This window comes from Bombus affinis, chromosome 18, assembly GCF_024516045.1.
Source record: "Bombus affinis isolate iyBomAffi1 chromosome 18, iyBomAffi1.2, whole genome shotgun sequence".
In the NCBI taxonomy this organism is placed as follows: domain Eukaryota; kingdom Metazoa; phylum Arthropoda; class Insecta; order Hymenoptera; family Apidae; genus Bombus; species Bombus affinis.
In genome coordinates, this window is record NC_066361.1 from 746,802 (window position 1) to 760,722 (window position 13,921).

Below are 13,921 nucleotides of genomic sequence, written 5' to 3' on the forward strand. Positions count from 1 at the left end.
AGCGTTGTCGAATTGCCAGAGTGGTTGAAGTAAAATAAGATTGTTGCGTTTAGTTCAAGTTAAACAACCACCGCTTTCTGTCTAATTAATATCTGTTTAGTTTATTTATTGTAAATAAATTATAAATAGTGTCAGGAAAATTTATACCTAAATTTCCCCGATACTACACAGTTATGACCAAAGATTCCAAGCCTGTAACGAACACCACAAAAGAAACCGCGAAATCAAGAAATAGAGATCGTGTACCTGTAGCAAGGGCACCCGAAACGATATTTGATCCTGAAAGCGAAAGTGATGACAAATATCAAGATTACAATGAACCACAACATCAGACTATGTTATCAGTAATAGACGCAATTCAATACATTCCAATTTTAACCATGATGTTGGAGTACAAAATTTCATAAAAGAAGTATATGCTATGCGAATGCGTTATTCACAAAAAGATTTGCTATTGTAGTATCGTGGAAAATTTAGGTATAAATGTTTTCTGATGCTATTTATAATTTTTAATTTATTACAATAAATTAGTTATACAGATATTAATGAGACAGAAAACGATAATTGTTTAATATGGAACTAAATGTAACAATCTTATTCTAATTCGACCACTCTCGCAACTGAGCAACGCTAACAACTCGATCTTTCATCTACGCTAGTAACTCCCGCAACTCGACAATCGTCCAACGCTTCTCGACCAATAACTTTTTTTAGATTCAAACCGTCCTGTTAACGCTTCGCAAGAACTAGGTGACTTTAGTCACATAGGCTTTTTTCCCTATGTAAACTAACGACTGAAAGACAGACGACATTGTTTTGATCGGTTTCTAACCAGGCTTTTTCCTCACGATACTACGCTATTGAAAGCGATTAAAGTCGATAAAATAGTTGGCAAAGCCGCGCAATGTATTCGGAACATAACCATTGAAAGTTATGCAAATTTACATGACACTTTGAGATCCAACGTAGAAATTCAATATCTAACGAATCCGTTTAAAGTTTCAATATCCGATTTCACCGCATATTAAACAAACTTACTTATGCAATATAATTAACGGAAATCCACAATCAACTACACGACGAATAATGATTGAGGCCACCATGAGAAAAGTAGGTCGAATTTATTTGAAAGGACTTCGACACGATATAGGACGCATACTGTTAGCAAACGAATCATCTTCATTGAGCGAAACAGAAAAGAAAGGCGCCGACATTGAAAGATACCTGCGAGGGGGACAAAAGGAATGGAGAAGGACATGTACTCGACCACCAGCAACGTATAATCAACGTAGTAACAGACCGACGCAGACAAACGACCGACCACTACCTGCCACAGGTAATAATCCGATCAACAAAAATGTTTTACCATTTTCTAAACCGGAACGTATACTATTTGCTGTTCGACAACAAGTAAAATGTTTCAAATGTAGTAAATTGGGACACGTGGCACCACAATGTCAAAATTTTCAATTTTCAATTTTCTTTTCAAGCCAAAGAAACCTACCATCCCCACGAGTAAACCAGATGGGAACAGACGAGAACGAGGATGAACAGCAACAGGGAGAAATTTTTTTTTAATTATTTATTGAAATTCACAATTTGTCCAATTTGGACATTTGGTAGAATTTGTTAACAGTTATATTAACATGTTGGTGGCTACCCACAGTGGGGTACCATCCTCGCGTTTGCTAGGTTATATCCTTTATGATGGGTGCTTCCTTTTTAGTCTTCTGTCCATGTTTATCGTTTTGAACGTTTCCGCAGCTAGCCGGTTTGTCTGTGTTGCTATTCTTGATTTGTATTTTTCTGCGTATCTGTTAGTTGCTTCCTTGACCATTGGGATTCCCAGATCTACAGGGAGAAATGACAACGCAAGCCCAAGAATATCAAGGGTTAACGCAATAACTGGATAACTACTAACAATACCATTCAGAGGAATTGCAAAAGAACGTATTCATTTAATTGATACCGGAGCAGGGATAAATTTAATCAAAGAAAATAAATCGGACACTAAGATATTCAAATCAGACGAGCCTCAAACTTTTTATATGGGACAAGACAAATATTTCACTGATAGATTTGTTGGAATCATTGCTTTTGGTAAACCTCATAAATTTTACGCAGTACCTAACGATTTCCCTTTGATTAAAGACGGAATTATAGGATTACCATGTCTTGAACAATATCAATATGAAATTTCAAATGATAAAATCAGATTGGACAATAACGTCTTGTATTTTCAGAAACTTAGAGTTGTTCAACCAGGAGAAAGGAGAGTTCAAACTCTCTACCTCGAAGGCAAGCCGACGCGAGCATGCTTCTTCAATTCTAGTGAGATATTCAATATAAATATTCAATTCAAATATAGAACCTGAACTTCGTATACCTATTGAAAATATTTTGATTCATTGTATCAATGTGTTCAATTTAGAGACTGATCTTTTATCTTGTACAAATTTGACACAACACGAGATAACTTTGGAGCAAGACAAAATCATAAATACTAAATCGTATAGACCCCCGGAATGCCATAAAGCTGAAATCGAGAACCAAATGAAAGAAATTCTAAGTAAAAATATTATCGAAGAGTCAGATTCGCTTTACAATTCGCTTGTTTGTGTAGTACCTAAGAAATCAGACGCCTCAGGCAAACAGAAATGAAGAATTGTGATAGATTTCAGAAGACTAGACGAACTAACCGATCAAGACGCATATCCTTTACCAGATATCGAAGACATTCTTAGTCAGTTAAGAAACGCGAAATTCTTCTCAGCTCTAAATCTGTCATTAGGATTCCACCAAATTTCTATGAATCCCAACACAAATAAATATCAGGTCTGTAAATATGAAACCGGAATTTGCCTTTAGATGGCCCTAGCTGATAATGTAGTTATCACTAAACTGCGTCATTGATGCCAAAAGTCTTTGTTGACATCTCACAAACATTTTCGACTCAGAACAATACAAGTTTCATAGCAACAGCATAATTTGTAATAGCGTTGAACATGGTTACGGTAAGCATGCTCTTGGTAAATCACAGTGCTTTGAGTGGTTTAAAAAATTCAGATCTGGCAATTTTGACGTGAGGAACGAAGAACGTGGAACGTGGAACGTGATCTATTATGAGCAGTTAAAACCTGGCGGAACCGTTAATACTGAGCGCTACCGACAACAAATAATCGATTTGAATCAAGCTTTGCGTGAAAAACGAATATCAAAAGAGGCAACACAAAGTAATTCTGCTTCATGATAATGCACCATCGCATACAGCAAAACCGGTCAAGGAAACGATCGAAGCGTTCAGTTGGGAAATACTTTCGCACGCTGCTTACTCACTAGACTTGGCTCCGTCCGATTACCATTTATTTACATCGATGGGACACGCGCTTTCTGACCAGCACTTCACTTCTTACGAAAATGTACGAAAATGACTCGATGACTGGTTTGCCTCAAAGGAGCGACAGTTTTTTTGGCGTGGCATCCACCAATTGCCAGACAGGTGGGAAAATGTATAGCTAGCGATGGGCAATACTTCGAATATAATATTTTTAATCATTTTTATACAATAAACGTGTATTTTCTATACAAAAATTGCAGTTTCATATTTACATACCTGGTACACTGCATTCTCCACACCATAAGGCTACTTCCATTATAATCGCATGCCATTCGGACTGAAAAACGCACCCGCAACTTTTCAACGAATGATGGACACAGCATTAAGAGAGTTAGTCAATGTTAATTGTTTCGTACATCTAGACGACATCATAATTTTCGAAGATACAATTCAAAAATGTTGAGGTTTTTCGGTATATAAAGAGAGAAAAATGCGTGGATAAAGTGTAAGATACAAAGTATATATTTGACTTAATAATGAAATACAGGAATACAATTTGAGCTGGTCCAGATCCGCACGCTAACAGTGTACCTTATGACTGAAAACCCCGAAGCCAACGTCGCCTGTCTACAGTTTATGGTCTGCCTCCCTGCTATTCTTTTGTCTATGTGCTCTCGATGGCTTCAGCGCTTAAGAAAGCTAAAAAGACCAGATGTGGAGTTTTCCTAGAAGTGGTGACCACTTCAACAAAAAACATGGTCAAAATTTAGCAATAGTTTTGCAAAGACTTAGAGAACTAGGACTCAAGATACAGCCTGGTAAATGCGAATTCCTCAGAGCTTGAATATTTAGGACATTTAGTAACAGCCGAAGGAGTTAAACGAAACCCGAAGAAAATCAAGCCCGTGAAAGATTTTAGGACGTCGAGGAACCCAACCAAGGTCGAATCATTTTTAGGACTGACCGGCTATTATAGAAAATTTATACGTAACTTTTCCAAGATAGCCAAACCATTGACCGACTCAATTAAGAAAGATATTAGCTTTTACTGGACGAACAAACAACAAGACAGTTTTGAATCGTTGAAACAAAAATTATATGAGGCACCGATTTTAAATTACCCAGATTTTACAAAGACCTTCGCGCTAACGACCGACGCAAGTAACGAAGGACGAGAAGCTGTTCTCTCACAAGATGGACACCCATATTGTTTTATTTCAAAAACACTCAACCCACCTGAGAAAAAATTACACGGCAAATGAAAAAGAACTTTTAGCAATCGTATGGGCAATAAAAAGGCTAAGACAATATCTGTTAGGACGTAAATTCATAATTAGGACAAACCATCAGGCTTTGAAATGGCTAAACGATTGTAAAGATCCTTAATCACGTTTAATGAGATGGAGATTAAAATTAGAAGAATACGAATACGAGATTGAATACATAAAGGTAAAGATAACACGGTAGCCGATAGTTTATCCAGAGCTCACGCAATCACAAAAACAGACATCCATGTTATAGATCGTACAGAGCATTTCAATGAATGCAAGCAAGCGGCAAGAATTCATGGAAGACTTGATTTGAAATCAAACGACAATTCCTTTTATCAATTGACCAAAGACGAGCTAGGTGAATATAATGAAACAATTTGGCTTAGGAAAATCCATTCGATTATTCAATATTATACCAAACTTAGAATAGGTGACAACACGTTTTCAGAATTAGAAAAAATTCAGTTGAAACTCATAATTCTTTATTTCAATGATACATAAAAAATTAATTTTTGCGTGGGAATCAATAAAAGAGTTAACAGAAGCAGAAGTAGATACAATTCTATGTGAAAATCATAATGAAATTATAGGACACTTAGGAGTGCAAAAAACATATCAAAGAATTAAAGAAAAATATAAAATAGCAGATTTAGTGGAAAAGGTAGAAACTTTTATCAAAAATTGCGATGCATGTCAAAAGAAAAAACTAACGCGAATTCGACCCAAGGAAATACCAATTATTTCAGACACACCTTTGCAACCAAACGATAAAATAGCAATGGATATCATTGGACCAATGACGAAAACAAAACGAGGAAATTAATTCATACTTTCGATTCACGACGAACTGACAAAATATTTAATACTAGTACTTTTGAACACCCAACAGACAGAGTCAATTATTAACGCTCTTTTGGTACACTACAGTTATATTTTCTCAGCACAAAGAACAATTTTGACGGATCAAGGACAAAACTTTGTGAGCGAACTAATGAATAAGTTTGATGAAGCTTTCGAAATCAAACAAAATAAAACCACATCTTTCCACCCTCAAGCCAACGGATCCCTAGAAAGAACGCATGCTGTAGTGGAAGATTTGATACGAACTACTTTACGTGATAACAATAGAGAATGGGATGAAGTTTTGAATTTTATTTGTTTAGGATATAATACTTCGATTCACGAAGCTACAGGCTTCTCGCCATTTGAATTATCTTTCGGAAGGAAAGCTAACTTGCCCTTCGTGATAGCCAAAACTATGGTTTTAACGGTATATTCTACAAATTCGACAAAAATTGAAAACAAATTTTTCCATATTTCCAAAGTTTCGATATTCAAGAATATGCCCTTAAAAGGATTTTTCAAAATTTCAATTATTTTATGAGTTACAGCCATTTCTATAACGTGGTATCTGCTCCGGTCCGACTGGAACAAATGAATAGTAGACGGTAGACGCTGCCCGAGTACCTACGTATGAATACCCTCATAAAATCTTTATTGTATTTTATCCCTTTTTAATGTATTTTTAATTCAATAATTCAATTTGAACGATGTTTGGGTTCTGAAACCCAAAATAACAACGAATCGTTAAATTCGTTAATATGGACTTTTGCTTCGAAGCGTATCCACGCAGGAACGCAGACAATTCAAATTTTCACTTTCCTCGCAGTATGTATTTTTAATGAAGCTTTTATACCCATGTTAAAAATCTTAAGTGTCATGGGAATCACGATTGGCACAGAAGCTCATGCGTTCGCAATCAGGCGAGACGAAGTTCCTATCAAGCGCTCTGAACTCCGAGCTTCAGAGGCATCAAAGGAAGCCAGAACTGCTCGTCTCCATGAAAGAACTTCGGAAAATGAGCATTTTGAAGTAAAGGAAGGTTTCCTGTAGGGAGCAGGAATCGCCGATTAAAAATATGTAAGTATGCTGTACCATTCTATGAGTAAAATTGCCGGAAACTTGCCTCAAAATTTTAAACGCGTAGAGAACGATTATGTTCTTATTCATAATGATCATGAGAAAAATAGGTTGGACATTGAATGGTTAGGGCCATACAGAATTCACCAAATTAAAACTCCGTATTACGGGATTTTGATTGATAGTGTTATTAAGAAAATCCATGGTAATCGTTTGAAAACTTATTTCTCAGAACGAGATCCACCCTAAAGTAATTCTCAGTATTAGCACCATTGTTCCAACCAAAAATCCTGAATTGCCTTTTAAAAAACATGAAACTATACAAAACAAAGTTCCAATGCAGCTGGTAACGCTATTGGATGCTATAAAACAATTGAAAAAAAAGAAAAAAAAGAATCTAGCTTCAAGAATACGGAGATCCAAGTAGTAGATAAAGGAGGTCAAAGATAAAGGTCATTCAAAACACCATTAAAAGACCGACAGTCCGAGTCAACATTTATACCGAGGTGCCAACTTCAAGGGGACGCGTCAGGGGAATCGTCAGTTGGAATCGAGAGTTGTACATAAAGAGTCGAAAGCGGAATTTGTTAATAAATATACTGTTAAACACTACCGAGTATTTCTTTGGTACCCTACACGCACATATAACATTATCGGAAAATATAAAAAAAGCAATATATAAGTAAGCGTGTATGCGAAAATGATACAACGTATGGTGATAATCGTTTAATGCTAAAAAGATATTTTCTTGATGTATACGACCATAGCCTATTAACACTTAGTCAACCGCGCCCGCACAGGCCAACCTATACGCTGTCCACCGTGCATTTTTCTAAGTAAGGACTAATATTCACTAATACTTGAAAAATAGAGAAGTCTACAAATTATTTAAATGGTCAATTATATTTTGCGGTAATGATTTCGTTTAACGATTTCACATATTGTTTATACAAAACATCAAATTAAAAGTATAAAAAGATATAGTCAACATTAAAAACATTAAATCTGATTGTTCGATTGGCTAAGTGTTGAAAAAAGTAAAAAGAGCTAACGCCACACGGAGTTCCCAAGCGGTCACCCATCTAAGTACTACCCGTGCCCAGCGCTGCTTGACTTTCGTGATTGGACGAGAACGAGTATTTTCAACGCGGTATTTTTTTTTTTTAACTTTGTTCATTAATTCCAGGATTTTTTACATATTTGTTTTTACATGGTTTTTTTTCCAGAATAAACGCTGAATTCTAATTGTAGGGTGGTACAGGCAAAAGTACCGATACGCGACGGTACGACGTAGCCATGCATTATTACTGAAAAGATATAGAATGGATTCGGAAATACAAATAATTCCCATTATTTAGCACACAACTGTTATACATATATCTTATACTCTTAAAACCTCAAAATCCTACTCACACGCACGCTTGTTGTCAACCGACTCTTCCAGATACTTCTAACGACTGGCTCTTGTCTTTTGTCTCAACCAAGACCCGGACGTCCTCTGACGCTTACACACACATTCACATGTACAGTGTAAATGTATCATATTCCCAACACGCCTCCTTACATTTATACTGTACACTTAATCGTATTTACATGCTTTGACGAATTACGTAACAGAAACTTTAACACTTATTTATTTACATTTCTCTTAGTTTACATTCATCCATGACCTAAACCTTTCGAATTTCTCTCTACACAGTGCCTTCGTAAAACTATCCGCAGTATTTTCGTCTGTACTTACTTTAAGTATGTTTATCTTGTTCTCTTTTAAGCACTCGTGAACATAGTGGTAATGAACTTCAATGTGTTTAGAATTTTTTGTAAAATTTCCGTGCTTTGCTATACTTATCACTCCAGAGTTATCCTCATAAATTTTTACAGGGTTATCGTCTAGATTTACATTGAAGATTTTCATAATTTCCCTAATAGACATTAATTCACTCACCGCTTCCGATAGAGCTACATACTCTGCATACGTCGAGGCTTTTGTCACACACCTTTGTTTTTTAGACTTCCAACCAATTACATTTCCATACAATCTAATTACATATCCAGAAGTCGATTTCCTATCTAAATGATCTCCTGCCCAATCAGCGTCCACATAACAATCTATCGTTTCACATTTTTCATTCCTTTTATAATCTAATCTTAAATCTCTAGTCCGGTACAAATATTTCAATATTCGCAAAGCATATTTAAAATGTGTCTCATTACAACAATCTTGAAATCTACTCAAATAATTCACACTATAACTTATATCGGGTCTGGTATTTACACTAATATACAACAATGCGCCAATTAAATTTTTGTATCCAATATCCTATCTATTTATCTCAGCTTTTTCAATTTTTAAGTTGGTCTCCATAGGTGTACAGTACAATTTGCTATTTTGTAACTTATATTTGTTTGCTAATGATTCAATGTGTTTCTTTTGGCTTAATCTCATTTCATTTTTGAAATAATCATACTCTATATTTATTCCAAGATATTCTTTGACTTCACCTAAATCTTTCATTTCAAATCTATTAGTTAATAGCTTCTTTACATTTTGTATCTTCCTTTTGTTTTTACTACAAATTAGCAAATCATCTACATATATTAACAAATAAGCAACATTTTCTCCCTCTCCATGTGTATATAGGCACAATTCTATGTTATTCTTTTTAAAACCTAATCTCGTCACATACTTATCAAAACACTCATACCAGTCCCTTGGACTTTCTTTTAACCCATACAGCGCTTTCGATAGTTTACAAACTCTATTCGTTCCGTCCGCATATCCCTTTGGTTGATTTACATATACCTCCGAGGTTACTTCACCATTTAAAAAGGCAGTTTCTACATCCATTTGCTCAATAATTAATCCATTTCGACAACAATATGATAGCAATATCTTAAAGGTCTGATTACTCGCTACTGGGGAGTATATGTCATCAGCTACATTTCTTTGTTGGAATCCTCTTACCACTAATCTAGCCTTATACCTGTCATCTGATTTTCTCGTGTAAACCCATTTTACATCTAATACGTCTTTGCCTTTTACCCTTTCTACCAATTTCCAAGTTTTATTCTTATAAAGACATTCTATTTCCTTATCCATAGCTTGTTTCCAATCTTCACTATCTTCGCAACAAATCGCCTCCTCAAATGTACAAGGGATATCTACTCTACAATAATTTGCATGGATTTCACTAATGTTTTCCTTTTCTGGATATCTTACTGGAGTTCTCTTATTACGTGTAGATCTTCTAGGGATGTTTAAGCTTTCAAGACTGTTATCATTTTCATCTTCCCTACTTTCTAACTCTTCCTTATTCATGTTTACCAATAAATCATTATCCTCAATGTCATCGTTATCTTTATCGAATGAATTTTCCACAAAGCCGATACATTTTGTGTCTGTTCCTATGACCTCTACATGTCTCGCTATTGTTATTTTCACACCTAATGAGACTCTGTAACCTACTTCACTATATCCTAACAAAATTCCCATATCTGCCTTCTTATCCCATTTAGAAACACTTTTTTGTTCTGGTCTTCTTACAAAAACTTTACTTTCATATAGATGTAGATTTTCAACACTTGGTTTTCTCCCGAAGAATATTTCAAAAGGTGTCTTTCTCTCTATAGTATTTGCCAGTATTCGATTTTTCAAGTATACCGCTGTACAAACTATTTCCGGCCAATACCTTTTATGTACTTTCGCTTCCGCTAACAAGCAACGCGCCATGTCCATAACTGTTCCATTATACCTTTCCGCGGTTCCGTTTAATTCATGTACGTAGGTTGGGCAATTATTTATTCTGATACCTTTATCCCTAACAAATTTATAAATTCGATTATTCAAATACTCTTTTCGATTATCACATCTCAATATTTTTAACTTCTTGCCCGTTAAATTCTTGGCTTCATTTACAAACTGTACGAAACAATCAAAAACCTCACCGTTTGATTTTATACAATAAATTCTTTCTATTTTGCTGTAATCATCGATAAATGAGATGAAATATTTCTCCTCATTGAATCCGGTAGTCTTAAAGCGACCGACACGTCCGTATGAATAATTTCCATTATCTCCCTAGCCTTGGTTCGATTATTTTTGAATGGTAAATTGTGCATTTTACTTTCTATACACACCCTACATTTCAAAAATTCCTTCTCAAATTCATTCGGTATACCAGTAACTAGCTGCTCTTTACCCAAAATATTTAAATATTTAAAATTTACGTGTCCTAACATCCTATGCCATCTTTCCTTTTTACTCATACCACTACGTTCGGCGCTGTTTGCTAAGTGCTCCTTCCCCTTCAATATACTTTTCATTCTATATGTTCCCTTTTCTTTAACCGCTACCGCTGTAAGCTTATTGTCCTCATCTATTACTTTTGCAATATTTCCTTTTGAAATAACCGTTTTCGTATTATCTGTTAACTTGCCTAAACTAATCAAGTTTGCGGACATTTCTTTCGCGTAAAAAACATTATTCATATTTATTTCATTTTGCTTTCCAAATGCTTCAAAATAACTTATAACATTCCCTACTTTTGTTGCCTTTATCGATCTATTATCGCCTAAATATATATTTACCGGTTCTTTAAGGTCAATAGATTTATCGAAATAATTTACGTTGTTAATTATGTGATCTGTGCAACCGCTATCTAATAGCCACATTACTTCATTATTACTTATCTCGTTCGCCTCGCCGCTGTGTGCTGCGTGCGCCGTTGCTATCCATGTGCCTGATCTTGAGTTACCATGCTCGCTCGTGCCGGTTGTTGATTGACGATGAAAATTTCCACGTCCCCTGCTCGTATTTCCTTTGTTTCCTCTTCCTCTGCTGCGACCACGTGTTGACCCACGCCAAAAACTGTTACTGCTTCCCGCTTCGACGCCATTTTGACACTCTCTCGCAAAATGTCCTACTCTTCCACATCTGAAGCATCCTTCCTCTTTTGCAGAAAAGGCGTTGGTTTGCATTTCTCCTCGATTGGACTTATTTTTCTTCTCCGCTATTTCAATTTTATTTTTTACGTACGCTACCGTTTGATCTTCTGCTTTCAATGCATCTACTATATCCGCTATGTAGGTGTATTCTTCGGGTAACGTATTCAGCATGTAATTTAGTTTTTCCCTCTCACTCACTTGTGCACCCGCACATTTTAATTCGTTTATTAATTTTTCGAAATCACTAAAAAACGATGCTGAATCAGTGTAGTTCTCAAGTCTTATCTTTTCCAATCTCCTTCTGCATACGATCTGTAGTGCCGTCGACTCTTTCAAGTACATTTCATCAAACTTTTTTACTATCTCATACGCCATTTTTTCTTCTCTAATATATTCCAATTGTCTATTTGTGACGGAACTATAAATTATATTTATTGCCTTCAAATCCTTTTTGTCCCAGTCTTCATGGCCTGTTTCTGTCTTCACCCTAGTTGTGACAATCTCGCATTCTTTATATCTGAGAAACATCGTTATTCTTTGCTTCCACATACCGTAATCCTCACCATCGAAAATAGGTATCATGATATCCGATCTCTCCATTTTAAATGATTCCTTATCTCTTACTCAAGCGTTCGTACGTGCTCGAAGTGTATTTTTCCTCTTTGTAACCTTTGAACGTTTCTTTCCTTACTGAGAACTCACTCGAACTAACTCGCAATTTTGAAAAACACGCACTAAAATAACTTGCAAAATTATGAACCACGCTCTGCTACCATAAAAAGATATAGAATGGATTCGGAAATACAAATAATTCCCTTTATTTAGCACACAACTGTTATACATACATCTTATACTCTTAAGACCTCAAAATCCTACTCGCACGCACGCTTGTTGTCAACCGACTCTTCCAGATACTTCTAACGACTGGCTCTTGTCTTTTGTCTCAACAAAGACCCGGACGTCCTCTGACGCTTACACACACATTCACATGTACAGTGTAAATGTATCATATTCCCAACAATTACATTCTTTATTTTTTTTTTTTTTTTTTTTTTTTTTTTTTTTTACGCCTATTGCAGTAAGTTAAATTTAAGCCGCTGTTGCGCTGTGCTTATGTGCAATGTTTTAGTTTATGTCCTGAAAGTCTGGACGCAAAAACAGGACAGTTCGCTAGCCTATTAGGGGGGGATGGTCTGGGAGGGGAGGGAAGGGGTGTTCTGTGGGATTAGTATAATATTTGTTTGTCTATTTACATATTTACATATTTACACTTAATTCGGTGAGCGTTGCCGTTCTGTGGTTCTTTATCTTGTTGTTTTTTGTTATGGGTTCCGTATCCACTAATATTTTTTTGTGTTTCTTCTGTGTTTGTCTTCTGTATCCTTTTGGGGGAGGGCCATGTTGTATCTCCACCTAGTGTCTGCAGTACGGCCATCTAGGTTTTCCTCGTATTGTATAGATTTCATTCCTATTTTTCTTTGCATATGATAAATTATGGGGATGTTGTTTTGGTCTTGGAGATAGTTTCTTTCGTCTAGGTATAGAAAGGCTTCGGGGGGGAACTTAGCCTGTTAACAGAGTGTTTTTGAAGTATGCGTCGTTTGGGTATAAGCAGCCGAATATTAGGCTGTTTTCTTTGATCTTCGCGGCTTGCGCGAAGTGGTTTCTTGTTAGTTTTAAGATGTGACAGTCGATGCGGTGGATGTTGGCTAAGTCGTATACTTCTTTGTTTTTTACGTATTTTCTGTATCCGCTGTGTTCTGATCTGTAAATGCTCAGGCAAGCTCTGATGCATTTTCTTTCAAATATGCGAATTTTTTTCATTACTGACGCTGGTATGTTGTACCATATTGGACAGCCGTAGGTTATAATGGGTCTTATCAGCGTTTGGTAGCACATGATTTTTACTTTGCTATCGAAAAGTCTGGAATAAAACAGCCTTTTTGTATTCCAAAAAGCTTTGCTGGCTTTGGAGAGTTGGATTTCGATGTGTTGCTTGTAGTTTAATTTTTCATCTATATTTACTCCTATGTATTTTACGCAATTTTTGTGTTGTATGAGGTTCTCTTCGTTTGCTTTTTCTTTTAGGCGGAATTTCCTGACTTGTTCCCTTTCTGCTGGGCCGATTTTGCTTGTCATGGGTCTGAATAGAATGGTTTCGCATTTGCTTGCATTAATTTTTAGTTTCCATGTATGATAGTAATCGCTGATTTTGTTAAAGAGTTCTTGCAGTTCTGTTCTTATCGTTTTGGTTTTGCGGCCTGTTACGTAGATGATTAGGTCATCCGCGAAGGCTATGGAGCGTTTATGTGTGGATGTGTTGAGGTTAAAGAGGTTTAGTAAGTCGTTATTCTAGATGCTGAAGAGTAGCGGGGAATTTACTGTTCCTTGTTGGAGGCCGTTCTCTATGGAAAATTCTTTGCTTGAAGTGTGCGAGCCGTTGGTCATT

The 13,921-nt window shown here is 36.0% G+C and overlaps 2 long non-coding RNA genes and 1 pseudogene across 2 annotated transcripts; 2 read left to right on the forward strand and 1 right to left on the reverse strand.

Moving 5' to 3' along the window:
• Window positions 1–994: 994 nt before the first annotated feature.
• LOC126926681 (uncharacterized) lies at window positions 995–3,197 on the forward strand. Its single transcript, XR_007714768.1, has 3 exons — window positions 995–1,336; window positions 1,822–2,100; window positions 2,244–3,197. It is a non-coding gene; the product is annotated as an uncharacterized LOC126926681 (long non-coding RNA).
• An 896-nt stretch (window positions 3,198–4,093) lies between these two features.
• Window positions 4,094–7,138, forward strand: LOC126926711 (uncharacterized). Its single transcript, XR_007714803.1, has 2 exons — window positions 4,094–5,269; window positions 5,355–7,138. It is a non-coding gene; the product is annotated as an uncharacterized LOC126926711 (long non-coding RNA).
• Window positions 7,139–7,583: 445 nt separating this feature from the next.
• LOC126926756 (5S ribosomal RNA) lies at window positions 7,584–7,682 on the reverse strand (annotated as a pseudogene).
• Window positions 7,683–13,921: the final 6,239 nt, after the last annotated feature.